This window comes from Oncorhynchus nerka, linkage group LG15 (genome assembly GCF_034236695.1).
Source record: "Oncorhynchus nerka isolate Pitt River linkage group LG15, Oner_Uvic_2.0, whole genome shotgun sequence".
In the NCBI taxonomy this organism is placed as follows: Eukaryota; Metazoa; Chordata; class Actinopteri; order Salmoniformes; family Salmonidae; genus Oncorhynchus; species Oncorhynchus nerka.
Genome location: NC_088410.1, coordinates 105402933 through 105420624, shown reverse-complemented (window position 1 = coordinate 105420624; position 17692 = coordinate 105402933).

Sequence of the window (17692 nt, the reverse complement as noted above, 5' to 3'; positions counted from 1 at the left end):
TTTACTGCTGCTCTTAAGTAACTTGTTACTTTTATCTCTTATCCAAATTTTTTTGAAACTGCATTGTTGGTTAGGGGCTCGTAGTTTAGTTTATTAATTCAACCATTTTAAAAACAAGCACACAAAACTTGAAAAAAGCCATACATGCACATGAATAAAATCATGGAGGATAACACACAATACAGTCTGGGACTTATTTCCATTGTTAAATCATGGAGGATAACACACTATACAGTCTGGGACTTATTTCCATTGTTAAATCATAGAGGATAACACATTATACAGTCTGGGACTTATTTCCACTGTTAAATCATGGAGGATAGCACACTATACAGTCTGGGACTTATTTCCATTGTTAAATCATAGAGGATAACACATTATACAGTCTGGGACTTATTTCCACTGTTAAATCATGGAGGATAGCACACTATACAGTCTGGGACTTATTTCCATGGTTAAATCATAGAGGATAACACATTATACAGTCTGGGACTTATTTCCACTGTTAAATCATGGAGGATAGCACACTATACAGTCTGGGACTTATTTCCATGGTTAAATCATAGAGGGTAACACACTATACAGTCTGGGACTTATTTCCATTGTTAAATCATGGAGGATAACACACTATACAGTCTGGGACTTATTTCCACTGTTAAATCATAGAGGGTAACACACTATACAGTCTGGGACTTATTTCCATTGTTAAATCATGGAGGATAGCACACTATACAGTCTGGGACTTATTTCCATTGTTAAATCATAGAGGGTAACACACTATACAGTCTGGGACTTATTTCCATTGTTAAATCATGGAGGATAGCACACTATACAGTCTGGGACTTATTTCCACTGTTAAATCATAGAGGGTAACACACTATACAGTCTGGGACTTATTTCCATTGTTAAATCATGGAGGATAGCACACTATACAGTCTGGGACTTATTTCCATGGTTAAATCATAGAGGGTAACACACTATACAGTCTGGGACTTATTTCCATGGTTAAATCATAGAGGGTAACACACTATACAGTCTGGGACTTATTTCCATTGTTAAATCATAGAGGATAACACACTATACAGTCTGGGACTTATTTCCATTGTTAAATCATGGAGGATAGCACACTATACAGTCTGGGACTTATTTCCATTGTTAAATCATGGAGGATAACACACTATACAGTCTGGGACTTATTTCCACTGTTAAATCATAGAGGGTAACACACTATACAGTCTGGGACTTATTTCCATTGTTAAATCATGGAGGATAACACACTATACAGTCTGGGACTTATTTCCATTGTTAAATCATGGAGTTTTCAGATGTGCTAACATAAACTCTTTTGCAGTTTTCTAATGATCAATTAGCCTTTTAAAAGTATACACTTGGATTAGCCAACACAACGTGCCATTGGAACACAGGAGTGATTGTTGCTGGTAATGGGCCTCTGTACGCCTATGTAGATATTCCATTGGAACACAGGAGTGATTGTTGCTGATAATGGGCCTCTATACATCTATGTAGATATTCCATTGGAACACAGGAGTGATTGTTGCTGATAATGGGCCTCTGTACGCCTATGTAGATATTCCATTGGAACACAGGAGTGATGGTTGCTGGTAATGGGCCTCTATACATCTATGTAGATATTCCATTGGAACACAGGAGTGATTGTTGCTGATAATGGGCCTCTATACATCTATGTAGATATTCCATTGGAACACAGGAGTGATGGTTGCTGATAATGGGTCTCTGTACTCCTATGTAGATATTCCATTGGAACACAGGAGTGATTGTTGCTGGTAATGGGCCTCTGTACGCCTATGTAGATATTCCATTGGAGCACAGGAGTGATGGTTGCTGATAATGGGTCTCTGTACTCCTATGTAGATATTATTATTATTAAAAAAAATAATCTGCCATTTCCAGCTACAATAGTCATTTACAACATTAACAATGTCTACACTGTATTTCTGAACAATTTGATGTTCTTTTAATGAACAATTTTTTTTTTTTTGCGTTTCTTTCAAAAACACGGAAGCCAAAACTTTTGAGCATTAATGTATATGTGGGTATGTGTATGTATTGTAATGACCTGACTAGATCATAAAGGAACAATTGTCCAGACAGAGGGTTGAGTTTACGAATTGACGGTTTATTAAACCAACTTTAGGCTAATGTTTGGCCGTAGCCCACGCCAAATAAACGAAAGATACCCCACAAGCCAACCATGACCTTCTCTTGTGAAGGTCAGATGTAAGAGAGAGAACAAAGGCTAAACCCGGTCTTAACTTCCAACCCCCCTCCATGCCACTCTGCCAGGATGCCCGGCATCAGAACATTCCAGTCATTCCCGTGATTGGCAGATAGCAGGTTGATTGGCATGTCGGACCCAGCGAACACTGGGTACTGGTCAGTACAACACAACCACCTCCTAGCCGAACACATAACACACAGCTGTCTGTGCAGGTCGCTACAGTATGTATATATATATTTATATTTTTTCCCTTTTCTTTCAAAAACAAAGACATTTCTAAGTGACTCCAAACTTTTGAACAGTAGTGTAACTCTAAACCAAAATGGAACATGCAGAAAATACATTTCTGAAGCAACAGAAATATACCTTGTTCCCCCCCCCCTCAATCTACACACAATAACCCATAATGAAAAAGCAAAAACTGGTTTAGACATTAATTTATATAAAATTAAAGAAATATCACAATTACATAAGTATTCAGACCCTTTACTTAGTACTTTGTTGAAGCACCTTTGGCAGCGATTACAGCCTAGAGTCTTCCTGGGTATGACGCTACAAGCTTGGCACACCTGTATTTGGGGAGTTTCTCACATTCTTCTCTGCAGTTCCTCTCAAACTCTGTCAGGTTGGATGGGGAGCGTCACTGCACAGCTATTTTCAGGTCTCTCCAGAGATGTTCGATCGGGTTCAAGTCCGGGCTCTGGCTGGGCCACTCAAGGACATTCAGAGACTTGTCCCGAAGCCACTCCTGCGTGATCTTGGCTGTGTGCTTAGGATCATTGTACTGTTGGAAAGTGAACCATCACCCCATTCTGAAGTCCTGAGTGCTCTGGAGCAGGTAGTACAGTATACCCTCAGCTAGTCAGTCCCTAGTACAGTATAGCCTCAGCTAGTCAGCCCCTAGTACAGTCTCAGCTAGTCAGCCCCTAGTACAGTATAGCCTCAGCTAGTCAGCCCCTAGTACAGTATAGCCTCAGCTAGTCAGCCCCTAGTACAGTATAGCCTCAGCTAGTCAGTCCCTAGTACAGTATAGCCTCAGCTAGTCAGCCCCTAGTACAGTATAGCCTCAGCTAGTCAGCCCCTAGTACAGTATAGCCTCAGCTAGTCAGCCCCTAGTACAGTATAGTCTCAGCTAGTCAGTCCCTAGTACAGTATAGTCTCAGCTAGTCAGTCCCTAGTACAGTATAGCCTCAGCTAGTCAGCCCCTAGTACAGTAGTCTCAGTTAGTCAGCCCACAGTACAGTATAGTCTCAGCTAGTCAGCCCCTAGTACAGTATACCCTCAGCTAGTCAGCCCCTAGTACAGTATAGCCTCAGCTAGTCAGCCCCTAGTACAGTATACCCTCAGCTAGTCAGCCCCTAGTACAGTATAGCCTCAGCTAGTCAGCCCCTAGTACAGTATAGTCTCAGCTAGTCAGCCCCTAGTACAGTATAGCCTCAGCTAGTCAGCCCCTAGTACAGTATAGTCTCAGCTAGTCAGCCCCTAGTACAGTATAGCCTCAGCTAGTCAGCCCCTAGTACAGTATACCCTCAGCTAGTCAGCCCCTAGTACAGTATAGCCTCAGCTTGTCAACGCCTAGTACAGTATAGCCTCAGCTAGTCAGCCCCTAGTACAGTATAGCCTCAGCTAGTCAGCCCCTAGTACAGTATAGTCTCAGCTAGTCAGCCCCTAGTACAGTATAGATTCAGCTAGTCAGCCCCTAGTACAGTATAGTCTCAGCTAGTCAGCCCCTAGTACAGTATAGCCTCAGCTAGTCAGTCCCTAGTACAGTATAGCCTCAGCTAGTCAGCCCCTAGTACAGTATAGTCTCAGCTAGTCAGCCCCTAGTACAGTATAGCCTCAGCTAGTCAGTCCCTAGTACAGTATAGTCTCAGCTAGTCAGCCCCTGGTACAGTATACCCTCAGCTAGTCAGTCCCTAGTACAGTATAGTCTCAGCTAGTCAGTCCCTAGTACAGTATAGCCTCAGCTAGTCAGCCCCTAGTACAGTAGTCTCAGCTAGTCAGCCCATAGTACAGTATAGTCTCAGCTAGTCAGCCCCTAGTACAGTATACCCTCAGCTAGTCAGCCCCTAGTACAGTATAGCCTCAGCTAGTCAGCCCCTAGTACAGTATGCCTTCAGCTAGTCAGCCCCTAGTACAGTATAGCCTCAGCTAGTCAGCCCCTAGTACAGTATAGTCTCAGCTAGTCAGCCCCTAGTACAGTATAGCCTCAGCTAGTCAGCCCCTAGTACAGTATAGTCTCAGCTAGTCAGCCCCTAGTACAGTATAGTCTCAGCTAGTCAGCCCCGAGTACAGTATAGTCTCAGCTAGTCAGCCCCTAGTACAGTATAGCCTCAGCTAGTCAGCCCCTAGTACAGTATAGTCTCAGCTAGTCAGCCCCTAGTACAGTATAGCCTCAGCTAGTCAGCCCCTAGTACAGTATAGCCTCAGCTAGTCAGCCCCTAGTACAGTATAGTCTCAGCTAGTCAGTCCCTAGTATAGTATAGTCTCAGCTAGTCAGCCCCTAGTACAGTATAGCCTCAGCTAGTCAGCCCCTAGTACAGTATAGTCTCAGCTAGTCAGCCCCTAGTATAGTATAGTCTCAGCTAGTCAGCCCCTAGTACAGTATAGCCTCAGCTAGTCAGCCCCTAGTACAGTATAGCCTCAGCTAGTCAGCCCCTAGTACAGTATAGTCTCAGCTAGTCAGCCCCTAGTACAGTATAGCCTCAGCTAGTCAGCCCCTAGTACAGTATAGCCTCAGCTAGTCAGCCCCTAGTACAGTATAGCCTCAGCTAGTCAGTCCCTAGTACAGTATAGCCTCAGCTAGTCAGCCCCTAGTACAGTATAGCCTCAGCTAGTCAGTCCCTAGTACAGTATAGCCTCAGCTAGTCAGCCCCTAGTACAGTATAGTCTCAGCTAGTCAGTCCCTAGTACAGTATAGTCTCAGCTAGTCAGTCCCTAGTACAGTATAGTCTCAGCTAGTCAGTCCCTAGTACAGTATAGCCTCAGCTAGTCAGCCCCTAGTACAGTAGTCTCAGCTAGTCAGCCCACAGTACAGTATAGTCTCAGCTAGTCAGCCCCTAGTACAGTATACCCTCAGCTAGTCAGCCCCTAGTACAGTATAGCCTCAGCTAGTCAGCCCCTAGTACAGTATACCCTCAGCTAGTCAGCCCCTAGTACAGTATAGCCTCAGCTAGTCAGCCCCTAGTACAGTATAGTCTCAGCTAGTCAGCCCCTAGTACAGTATAGCCTCAGCTAGTCAGCCCCTAGTACAGTATAGTCTCAGCTAGTCAGCCCCTAGTACAGTATAGCCTCAGCTAGTCAGCCCCTAGTACAGTATACCCTCAGCTAGTCAGCCCCTAGTACAGTATAGCCTCAGCTTGTCAACGCCTAGTACAGTATAGCCTCAGCTAGTCAGCCCCTAGTACAGTATAGCCTCAGCTAGTCAGCCCCTAGTACAGTATAGTCTCAGCTAGTCAGCCCCTAGTACAGTATAGATTCAGCTAGTCAGCCCCTAGTACAGTATAGTCTCAGCTAGTCAGCCCCTAGTACAGTATAGCCTCAGCTAGTCAGTCCCTAGTACAGTATAGCCTCAGCTAGTCAGCCCCTAGTACAGTATAGTCTCAGCTAGTCAGCCCCTAGTACAGTATAGCCTCAGCTAGTCAGTCCCTAGTACAGTATAGTCTCAGCTAGTCAGCCCCTGGTACAGTATACCCTCAGCTAGTCAGTCCCTAGTACAGTATAGTCTCAGCTAGTCAGTCCCTAGTACAGTATAGCCTCAGCTAGTCAGCCCCTAGTACAGTAGTCTCAGCTAGTCAGCCCATAGTACAGTATAGTCTCAGCTAGTCAGCCCCTAGTACAGTATACCCTCAGCTAGTCAGCCCCTAGTACAGTATAGCCTCAGCTAGTCAGCCCCTAGTACAGTATGCCTTCAGCTAGTCAGCCCCTAGTACAGTATAGCCTCAGCTAGTCAGCCCCTAGTACAGTATAGTCTCAGCTAGTCAGCCCCTAGTACAGTATAGCCTCAGCTAGTCAGCCCCTAGTACAGTATAGTCTCAGCTAGTCAGCCCCTAGTACAGTATAGTCTCAGCTAGTCAGCCCCGAGTACAGTATAGTCTCAGCTAGTCAGCCCCTAGTACAGTATAGCCTCAGCTAGTCAGCCCCTAGTACAGTATAGTCTCAGCTAGTCAGCCCCTAGTACAGTATAGCCTCAGCTAGTCAGCCCCTAGTACAGTATAGCCTCAGCTAGTCAGCCCCTAGTACAGTATAGTCTCAGCTAGTCAGTCCCTAGTATAGTATAGTCTCAGCTAGTCAGCCCCTAGTACAGTATAGCCTCAGCTAGTCAGCCCCTAGTACAGTATAGTCTCAGCTAGTCAGTCCCTAGTATAGTATAGTCTCAGCTAGTCAGCCCCTAGTACAGTATAGCCTCAGCTAGTCAGCCCCTAGTACAGTATAGCCTCAGCTAGTCAGCCCCTAGTACAGTATAGCCTCAGCTAGTCAGCCCCTAGTATAGCCTCGGCCCCTAGTACAGTATAGTCTAGTCAGCCCTAGTACAGTATAGCCTCAGCAGCCCCTAGTACAGTATAGTCTCAGCTAGTCAGTCCCTAGTACAGTATAGCCTCAGCTAGTCAGCCCCTAGTACAGTATAGCCTCAGCTAGTCAGCCCCTAGTACAGTATAGCCTCAGCTAGTCAGTCCCTAGTACAGTATAGTCTCAGCTAGTCAGCCCCTAGTACAGTATAGCCTCAGCTAGTCAGTCCCTAGTAGCCTCACAGTATAGCCTCAGCTAGTCAGCCCCTAGTACAGTATAGCCTCAGCTCAGTCAGCCCCTAGTACAGTATAGTCTCAGCTAGTCAGCCCCTAGTACAGTATAGCCTCAGCTAGTCAGCCCCTAGTACAGTATACCCTCAGCTAGTCAGCCCCTAGTACAGTATAGCCTCAGCTTGTCAACGCCTAGTACAGTATAGCCTCAGCTAGTCAGCCCCTAGTACAGTATAGCCTCAGCTAGTCAGCCCCTAGTACAGTATAGTCTCAGCTAGTCAGCCCCTAGTACAGTATAGATTCAGCTAGTCAGCCCCTAGTACAGTATCGTCTCAGCTAGTCAGCCCCTAGTACAGTATAGCCTCAGCTAGTCAGTCCCTAGTACAGTATAGCCTCAGCTAGTCAGCCCCTAGTACAGTATAGTCTCAGCTAGTCAGCCCCTAGTACAGTATAGCCTCAGCTAGTCAGTCCCTAGTACAGTATAGTCTCAGCTAGTCAGCCCCTGGTACAGTATACCCTCAGCTAGTCAGTCCCTAGTACAGTATAGTCTCAGCTAGTCAGTCCCTAGTACAGTATAGCCTCAGCTAGTCAGCCCCTAGTACAGTAGTCTCAGCTAGTCAGCCCATAGTACAGTATAGTCTCAGCTAGTCAGCCCCTAGTACAGTATACCCTCAGCTAGTCAGCCCCTAGTACAGTATAGCCTCAGCTAGTCAGCCCCTAGTACAGTATGCCTTCAGCTAGTCAGCCCCTAGTACAGTATAGCCTCAGCTAGTCAGCCCCTAGTACAGTATAGTCTCAGCTAGTCAGCCCCTAGTACAGTATAGCCTCAGCTAGTCAGCCCCTAGTACAGTATAGTCTCAGCTAGTCAGCCCCTAGTACAGTATAGTCTCAGCTAGTCAGCCCCGAGTACAGTATAGTCTCAGCTAGTCAGCCCCTAGTACAGTATAGCCTCAGCTAGTCAGCCCCTAGTACAGTATAGTCTCAGCTAGTCAGCCCCTAGTACAGTATAGCCTCAGCTAGTCAGCCCCTAGTACAGTATAGCCTCAGCTAGTCAGCCCCTAGTACAGTATAGTCTCAGCTAGTCAGTCCCTAGTATAGTATAGTCTCAGCTAGTCAGCCCCTAGTACAGTATAGCCTCAGCTAGTCAGCCCCTAGTACAGTATAGCCTCAGCTAGTCAGCCCCTAGTACAGTATAGCCTCAGCTAGTACAGCAGGTAGTTGGTTTTGAGAGCGGGCCTTGACAGAATGATAACCACGCCACAGAACTCTATACATTTATCAATGATACATGTTCCAACCAGGGTCCCTTGACACAGAGGCAAGAAATGAACAGGAGGGAATTTATATGAAAAGAGATTCATCATCTATGTTATCAGATGTAAGTGTGAGGTCCTCTCTTAATTTTTTAAAAATGTTTATGAACAAAAATGGACCCTCCTCCTCCCAATCTTTGTGCTATCTAACCTCCAAACGAGCTTCAATGCCATACAACACTCCTTCCGTGGCCTCCAACTGCTCTTCAATGCTAGTAAAACCAAATGCATGCTTTTCAACCGTTCGCTGCCCGCACATTTAACATTTACATTTAAGTCATTTAGCAGACGCTCTTATCCAGAGCGACTTACAATTTGTTGCATTCACCTTATGACATCCCGCACCCGCCCGCCCGCCCGACTAGCATCACCACCCTGGATGGTTCCGACCTAGAATATGTGGACAACTATAAGTACCTAGGTGTCTGGCTAGACTGTAAACTCTCCTTCCAGACTCATATTAAAACATCTCCAATCCAAAATCTAGAGTCGGCTTTCTATTTCGCAACAAAGCCTCCTTCACTCATGCCGCCAGACTTACCCTAGTAAAACTGACTATCCTACCGATCCTCGACTTTGGCAATGTCATCTACAAAATAGCTTCCAACAGTTTGTGTCGGGGGGCTAGGGTCAGTTTGTTATATCTGGAGTATTTCTCCTGTCTTATCCGGTGTCCCATGTGAATTTAAGTATGCTCTCTCTAATTCTTTCTTTCTCTCTCTCGGAGGACCTGAGCCCTAGGACCATGCCTCAGGACTACCTGGCATGATGACTCCTTGCTGTCCCCAGTCCACCTGGCTGTGCTGCTGCTACAGTCTCAACGGTTCTGCCTGTGATTATTATTACTTGATCCTGCTGGTAATTTGTGAACATTTGAACATCTTGGCCATGTTCTCTTTATAGCCTGGTTCCTCTCTAGGTTTCTTCCTAGGTTTTGGCCTTTCTAGGGAGTTTTTCCTAGCCACCGTGCTTCTACACCTGCATTGCTTGCTGTTTGGGGGTTTCTGTACAGCACTTTGAGATATCAGCTGATGTACGAACAGCTATATAAGTCCATTTTATTTGAAATTTTATTTGAACACGCTACTCAGCAAACTGGATGCAGTCTATCACAGTGCCATCCGTTTTGTTACCAAATCACCTTATACCACCCACCACTGCGACCTGTATGCCCTCACTACATATTCGTTGCCAGACCCACTGGCTCCAGGTCATCTATAAGTCTATGCTAGGTAAAGCTCCGCCTTATCTCAGTTCACTGGTCACGATAACACGTTCCAGCAGGTATATCACACTGATCATCCCCAAAGCCAACACCTAATTTGGCCGCCTTTCCTTCCAGTTCTCTGCTGCTCATTCCAGCAGCATGTGTTTGGTCATGAGGTTAGGTGAAACACATGGAATACTAACCCAAATATGGAGACTGACTGTAGGCCTATACCCTCTCACATGTAGAGTAATATTATTATTATTATATATTTATTTATTTTTACCTTTATTTAACCAGGCAAGTCAGTTAAGAACAAATTCTTATTATATAAACCCCTGCAAAATTATACAACAAATGTTAACTTTGTCTCGGGAACAGGTGTGGAGAAATAGGATTTCTTTCAGCATCTCTTGAGAAAAGGTGAATGCCAGTGTGATCTTTGACACTTATGCAAGCAGACCACATAAAATATGCACCCAAGACAAACTGTCTTATCAGAAACGTGTTTCTTAGTTCTCAACTTTCAATGTCCTTAAAACCAGTCAAACTGATGATATTTGGACATTTTGCACAGGAACAATCTTTCCACTGTTGGAGTTCATGCTTTTTCTCCCCGGTCCCTAAAGGAAACAAGTCAACTTCACCGTGTTAACTAGATTACTAAACACATTCATTAGATCACTGTAAGACAATCTGGTGAAAACTAATTTATTTAGTCTTCTAGGCCACAAGTTAAGACACAGCTTCTCTTCAATGTATCTAACTATAGTTGACAAACAAATGGCCTACCAAATGTCCCAAGATATATGGCTTACCAAATGTCGGAAATTCTAAGCAGAAATGTATCTAAATTAGGGGTGAAAGCAGCCTAAGCCAGTAGGATATACGGTCCAGTACAGTGTAAAATTCTAAATAATGATGGAATTATTATGGTGGATGGAACTGCGCAGGTATAGCCTACTTTTTTCAGTGATTGGTTTGCCCAATCAGATTGAAACATCACAACACCCATGATATGCCAAACGGAGCTGGTGAAAAACTGTAAACAGAATAAGGTGTTGACCTAAAATCAGCATATCCCAAGCATCTTATCCAGGCTTCTCATAACTGGAATATTGGTGTGCATGTAAACATGGTCACTGTAGATTTGGGAGCACACAGAGATTATATTGCGCAAGCACAGGTGCATTACGAGAGTGTAGAGGCAAGTATACTGTGAGCAGGGAGATGCGTGACACTTCATTTCTTGCACTCAATTCTACTTTCTGGGCATGCAACATTTTTTGTCTGAGCACTTAACTCTCTCAGCTACTCAACATGATCCTCTGCGCTGCCAAGAGTTGTTTTATCTGAACTCGCGACTCTCCACACGCACTCAACATTATTTTCTGCGTTTGACATGTCCCCCTACGCCTTCAAATTGAGAGACAGAAATGATGCCAAACACAGCATAAACGTTTTGTAACAAAAAAGAGTTTCTTACTGGACAAATTCAGTTAGGGACCCCTCCCCGCTTTGGCCATTTGCTTTCGTTTGGTTTGTAGAAACTTTATTTTTTATATCGGTCTCCTCTCTTTCACACCAAGTCGCCTATAGTCCTGATCAATCAGCCTATAGTCCTGATCAATCAGCCTATAGTCCTGATCAATCAGCCTATAGTCCTGATCAATCAGCCTATAGTCCTGATCAATCAGCCTATAGTCCTGATCAATCAGCCTATAGTCCTGATCAATCAGCCTATAGATCAATCAGCCTGATCAATCAGCCTATAGTCCTGATCAATCAGCCTATAGTCCTGATCAATCAGCCTATAGTCCTGATCAATCAGTCCTGATCAATCAGCCTATAGTCCTGATCAATCAGCCTATAGTCCTGATCAATCAGCCTATAGTCCTGATCAATCAGCCTATAGTCCTGATCAATCAGCCAATGTCCTGATCAATCAGCCTATAGTCCTGATCAATCAGCCTATAGTCCTGATCAATCAGCCAATGTCCTGATCAATCAGCCTATAGTCCTGATCAATCAGCCTATAGTCCTGTTCAATCAGCCAATGTCCTGATCAATCAGCCTATAGTCCTGTTCAATCAGCCTATAGTCCTGATCAATCAGCCTATAGTCCTGATCAATCAGCCTATAGTCCTGTTCAATCAGCCAATGTCCTGATCAATCAGCCTATAGTCCTGATCAATCAGCCTATAGTCCTGATCAATCAGCCTATAGTCCTGATCAATCAGCCAATGTCCTGATCAATCAGCCTATAGTCCTGATCAATCAGCCTATAGTCCTGATCAATCAGCCTATAGTCCTGATCAATCAGCCTATAGTCCTGATCAATCAGCCTATAGTCCTGATCAATCAGCCTATAGTCCTGATCAATCAGCCTATAGTCCTGATCAATCAGCCTATAGTCCTGATCAATCAGCCTATAGTCCTGATCAATCAATGTCTGATCAATCAGCCTATAGTCCTGATCAATCAGCCAATGCTGATCAATCATAGTCCTGATCAATCAGCCTATAGTCCTGATCAATCAGCCAATGTCCTGATCAATCAGCCAATGTCCTGATCAATCAGCCTATAGTCCTGATCAATCAGCCTATAGTCCTGATCAATCAGCCAATGTCCTGATCAATCAGCCTATAGTCCTGATCAATCAGCCAATGTCCTGATCAATCAGCCTATAGTCCTGATCAATCAGCCTATAGTCCTGATCAATCAGCCAATGTCCTGATCAATCAGCCAATGTCCTGATCAATCAGCCTATAGTCCTGTTCAATCAGCCTATAGTCCTGTTCAATCAGCCTATAGTCCTGTTCAATCAGCCTATAGTCCTGTTCAATCAGCCTATAGTCCTGATCAATCAGCCTATAGTCCTGATCAATCAGCCAATGTCCTGATCAATCAGCCTATAGTCCTGTTCAATCAGCCTATAGTCCTGATCAATCAGCCTATAGTCCTGTTCAATCAGCCAATGTCCTGATCAATCAGCCTATAGTCCTGATCAATCAGCCAATGTCCTGATCAATCAGCCTATAGTCCTGTTCAATCAGCCAATGTCCTGATCAATCAGCCTATAGTCCTGATCAATCAGCCTATAGTCCTGATCAATCAGCCTATAGTCCTGTTCAATCAGCCAATGTCCTGATCAATCAGCCAATGTCCTGATCAATCAGCCAATGTCCTGATCAACCAGCCAATGTCCTGATCAACCAGCCAATGTCCTGATCAATCAGCCAATGTCCTGATCAATCAGCCAATGTCCTGATCAATCAGCCTATAGTCCTGTTCAATCAGCCAATGTCCTGATCAACCAGCCAATGTCCTGATCAATCAGCCAATGTCCTGATCAATCAGCCAATGTCCTGATCAACCAGCCAATGTCCTGATCAACCAGCCAATGTCCTGATCAATCAGCCAATGTCCTGATCAACCAGCCAATGTCCTGATCAACCAGCCAATGTCCTGATCAATCAGCCAATGTCCTGATCAACCAGCCTATAGTCCTGATCAATCAGCCAATGTCCTGATCAATCAGCCAATGTCCTGATCAACCACCAACAGGACCCTCATACCTCACCGTTCTTTAATGAATGGGAGAGGAAATGTCACGTCACCCTCCCACTTGCTTCTGGTTCAGATCCCCAGTCTGACAGGAGATAAAATCAGGTGGGGTGTGAGCCAGTAAACAGATGGCCCATCTTTAACGTGTCCTAGCTGAATGACTTTGCCAGCAACAAGAGGGTTATGGGCAACAGTATCCTTGATGCAATCTCTTGTTGTTGTGCCCCTGAGCAAGGCACTTAACCCCTTGGCCTAACTGCAACTTTTCCAGGGGTGCTGCACCTGATTCCTGAATGAGTAATGTTAGCGGGATAGAAACACTGGCCTAACTAACTAGCGCAGGGGTGCAAAGAAAAATAATGAACATATCTGCTAATTTATTGCCTCTTGGACAAAGGAATGTGGATTAGTTTTACTGAAGGACTGTTTACGCTCTCTGTAAAAATGTTATTTATCCGACAATAAGTCATTTTGAAACGAGAGGCAGACAAGGCTGAAGGAATCAAGAGGGCCTTGTCCAGATATGAAAAGCAGAGCAGTGTGTTAACAAATCTACATGCAGTCTAAAATCAAGCTACAGAGGGAAGCTGCAAAGTTGTGCAGTGCATCGCTAAACATGGAAAACCATTTATTGATGGGAAATATATCAAGGAGGCTTTTCCTCAGTCTATTTTTGATGGATTGATTAACAAAGACACAACCATCTCAAAGGTCAAATACATGCCTGTGTCTGACAGAACTGTTGAAAGGTGCGTTACAGAGATGGTGGAAAATGTAAAGGAGCAGCAAACTGGAGCGTTAAAAAGATGCACCTGTGTTTAGTGTGTCTCTTGATGAGAGGGGATGTGAATGACATTCCACGTCTGGCAGTTGTTGGAAGACACTGTGACTCAGAGCAGGTACATGAGGAGATGCCTTGTTTAAAACCCACTGTGACTCAGAGCAGGTACATGATGAGCTGCCTTGTTTAAAACCCACTGACTCAGAGCAGGTACGTGAGGAGATGCCTTGTTTAAAACCCACTGACTCAGAGCAGGTACGTGAGGAGATGCCTTGTTTAAAACCCACTGACTCAGAGCAGGTACGTGAGGAGATGCCTTGTTTAAAACCCACTGACTCAGAGCAGGTACGTGAGGAGCTGCCTTGTTTAAAACCCACTGACTCAGAGCAGGTAAGTGATGAGCTGCCTTGTTTAAAACCCACTGTGACTCAGAGCAGGTACATGAGGAGCTGCCTTGTTTAAAACCCACTGACTCAGAACAGGTACGTGAGGAGCTGCCTTGTTTAAAACCCACTGACTCAGAGCAGGAGTGATGAGCTGCCTTGTTTAAAACCCACTGTGACTCAGAGCAGGTACATGAGAGCAGGTAAAACACTGAGGAGATGCCTTGTTTAAAACCCACTGTGACTCAGAGCAGACTCAGACAGTGAGGAGCTGCCTTGTTTAAAACCCAATGACTCAGAGCAGGTACGTGAGGAGATGGTTTAAAACCCACTGCTGCCGTGATGAGATTGTTTAAAACCCACTGTGACTCAGAGCAGGTACGTGAGGAGATGCCTTGTTTAAAACCCACTGACTCAGAGCAGGTACGTGAGGAGCTGCCTTGTTAAAACCCACTGACTCAGAGTAGGCATGAGGAGCTGCCTTGTTTAAAAAACCAGAGCACTGAGGAGCTGCCTTGTTTAAAACCCAATGACTCAGAGCAGGTACATGAGGAGCTGCCTTGTTTAAAACCCACTGTGACTCAGAGCAGGTACGTGAGGAGCTGCCTTATTTAAAACCCAATGACTCAGAGCTGGTACGTGAGGAGCTGCCTTGTTTAAAACCCACTGAGACTCAGAGCAGGTACATGAGGAGCTGCCTTGTTTAAAACCAATGCATGGTACTACTAGATGCAAAATTCCTCCTCAGATCATTTTGAAGAGAGCGGTGTCAATATTAAAAACATATTTGCTATTACAACTGACATTCCCCCACTATGGTGTGGAAACAAAGGATTCTCAGAGCTGATTGAAGATAAGCTTGGCCACCCTGTGGTTAAATGTCACTATCATTCACCAAGAGAATCTGTGTTCCAGGATCAAGTCAGTCATGGTAATGGACAGCGCCTCTTTTTAGCGGGCTACAGAATTATTCAGTTTGTGGGAAATTAGACATTCGATAGACACAATTAGCTGTAATGCACATATCAAAATCATTACCGGCACGCAGATCTTTAGAAAAGGTAGGCTAAATTGTCAATTGGCCCCGACCACTGAACTAGCGCATCAATGACCCCTATCGGACGGAGCTCGTCAATGGACACGGCCCCTCGGTGACGTGGCTTCCTCCTACTTCCCTCTAAATTTCATGGCAACATAAAAAAACAATGTTCTGAGACTTTATACATGTTTATCTATATGGTCATTTTCATGTCGATGAATACATATTTAGTTACCTTAAGAGGGACGCGTTTCAACATATCCCAAATACAAGGGATATCGACCTCGGGCTAAAATTAATCTTGAAACAATGAACCGTCTTTCAGGTCTCTGATGGCTCGGCACAGGCATTCAATACATTTCTGAAATCGCCATCCTGTGAAGAAAGAGGGAAGGATTTATTGAGTCCTAATGGTGCTACGGACCTTGCTCAGGGTCAAACATGGCCATGTTACTCAATGACGTTGTTTGCTATGGAGAACGCTCAAAGAAACGTGTTAGAAAACAAAGGGACAATTTGCTCGCCCTCTTCCTGGAATTAGATATCATAAAAGGATGTAGTTATCAATTGACATTTTACCATGTCAATATTGTGTATTTGATTACATGTAATCACATTTGTACATTAAATGTAGCCAGGTTATTGCAAATTATGAATGAAACTTGTGTCAAAGCAAACGCAAGAAATCCTTCAAATTGAGAACCTATTTTAGCTCATGATTGATAGCTAGCTATAACATATTTATTCCATTCTAGCTGTGGAACTGTAATATAACCAGCGAGACTTTTAGTTATTAATGAGCATGGGCATGTATTCACGTCCACAGGCTCCCCTTCTGAACTTCCAGCCCATTACACTCCCCTCTTCTAAATGAAGCAACATGCTCACATAGCACAATAACTACATGTACTTACTTCACCAGGTTGACTGAACACTTCTTTACAGCAATGATCTGTGAAATAGGTGACAATATGAGGGCCAGATTGGGAATTTAGCCAGGATACCAGGGTTAACACCCCTACTCTTATGATGTGGCATGGGATCTTTAGTGACCACAGAGAGCCAGGATACCAGGGTTAACACCCCTACTCTTATGATAAGGGCCATGGGATCTTTAGTGACCACAGAGAGTCAGGACACCCGTTTAATGTCCCATCCCAAAGACAGAAACCTACACAGGGAAATGTCCCCAATTACTGCCCTGGGTCATTTTCTTTTAGACCAGAGAAAAAGGGTGCCTCCTACTGGCCCTCCAACACCTCTTCCAGCAGCATCTGGTCTCTCATCCAGGAACCAACCACAACCCACCCTGCTTAGCTTCAGAAGCAAGCCAGCAGTCAGATGCAGGGTGGTATGCTGCTGGCCTAACATAGTGGGATGCTTTGGCTAATAACCCAACAGGGCCCCACATTACTGTGGCGTATAACCCAACAGGGCCCCACATTACTGTGGCGTATAACCCAACTGGGCCCCACATTACTGTGGCGTATATAACCCAACTGGGCCCCACATTACTGTGGCGTATAACCCAACTGGGCCCCACATTACTGTGGCGTATAACCCAACAGGGCCCCACATTACTGTGGCGTATAACCCAACAGGGCCCCACATTACTGTGGCGTATAACCCAACAGGGCCCCACATTACTGGTTAACAAAACCCTAGCTACGTATCCCCCAGTTACCACCTACAATGGCAAGAGTAGAGAAGTCTCTGCCCACATAACTAGAACCGAACCATAAACATTAGTTATTTCCTTCAACCCCATTACACTAGCCACATTCTATTATTATCCAGCTAGCTAGACGGCATTTAATGAAGGTGTAGTTCATTAATTATACAGACACATAAATCATATTGTATTTTTTTCCAGAACATAATGCCAAACATTAGCTCATTGAGAAAGAGCCAAGAAGATAAGCAAACTTTACTGTCAGGAGGTTATGGTTGCCACACTGGTGGAGGTGACAGGTGTCTGTTATAGCTAGGCCTTGGCAGATAGAGCCTCAGGCAAGATCAAACATGGCATGTCTAGCTAACATTTTGCTTTCTTCTCACAGCTGGGACCACTGCCTCCGCAACTGCCTAAAGACACGTGTTTCACATCTTATGCCAACGAGTCAAAAAAGCTTTTTCTTTTCTAAAAACACATCTCCGCATGTGTGGTTCCCACCGTGAAGCATGGAGGAAGTGGTGTGACAGTGTATGGGTGCTTTGCTGGTGATACTGTGATTTATTTAGAATTCAAGGCACACTTAACCAGCATGGCTTCCACAGCATTCTGCAGCGATACACCATCCCATCTGGTTTGCACTTAGTGGGACTATCATTTGTTTTTCAACAGGACAATGACCCAACATACCTCCAGGCTGTGTAAGTGTTATTTGACCAATAAGGAGAGTG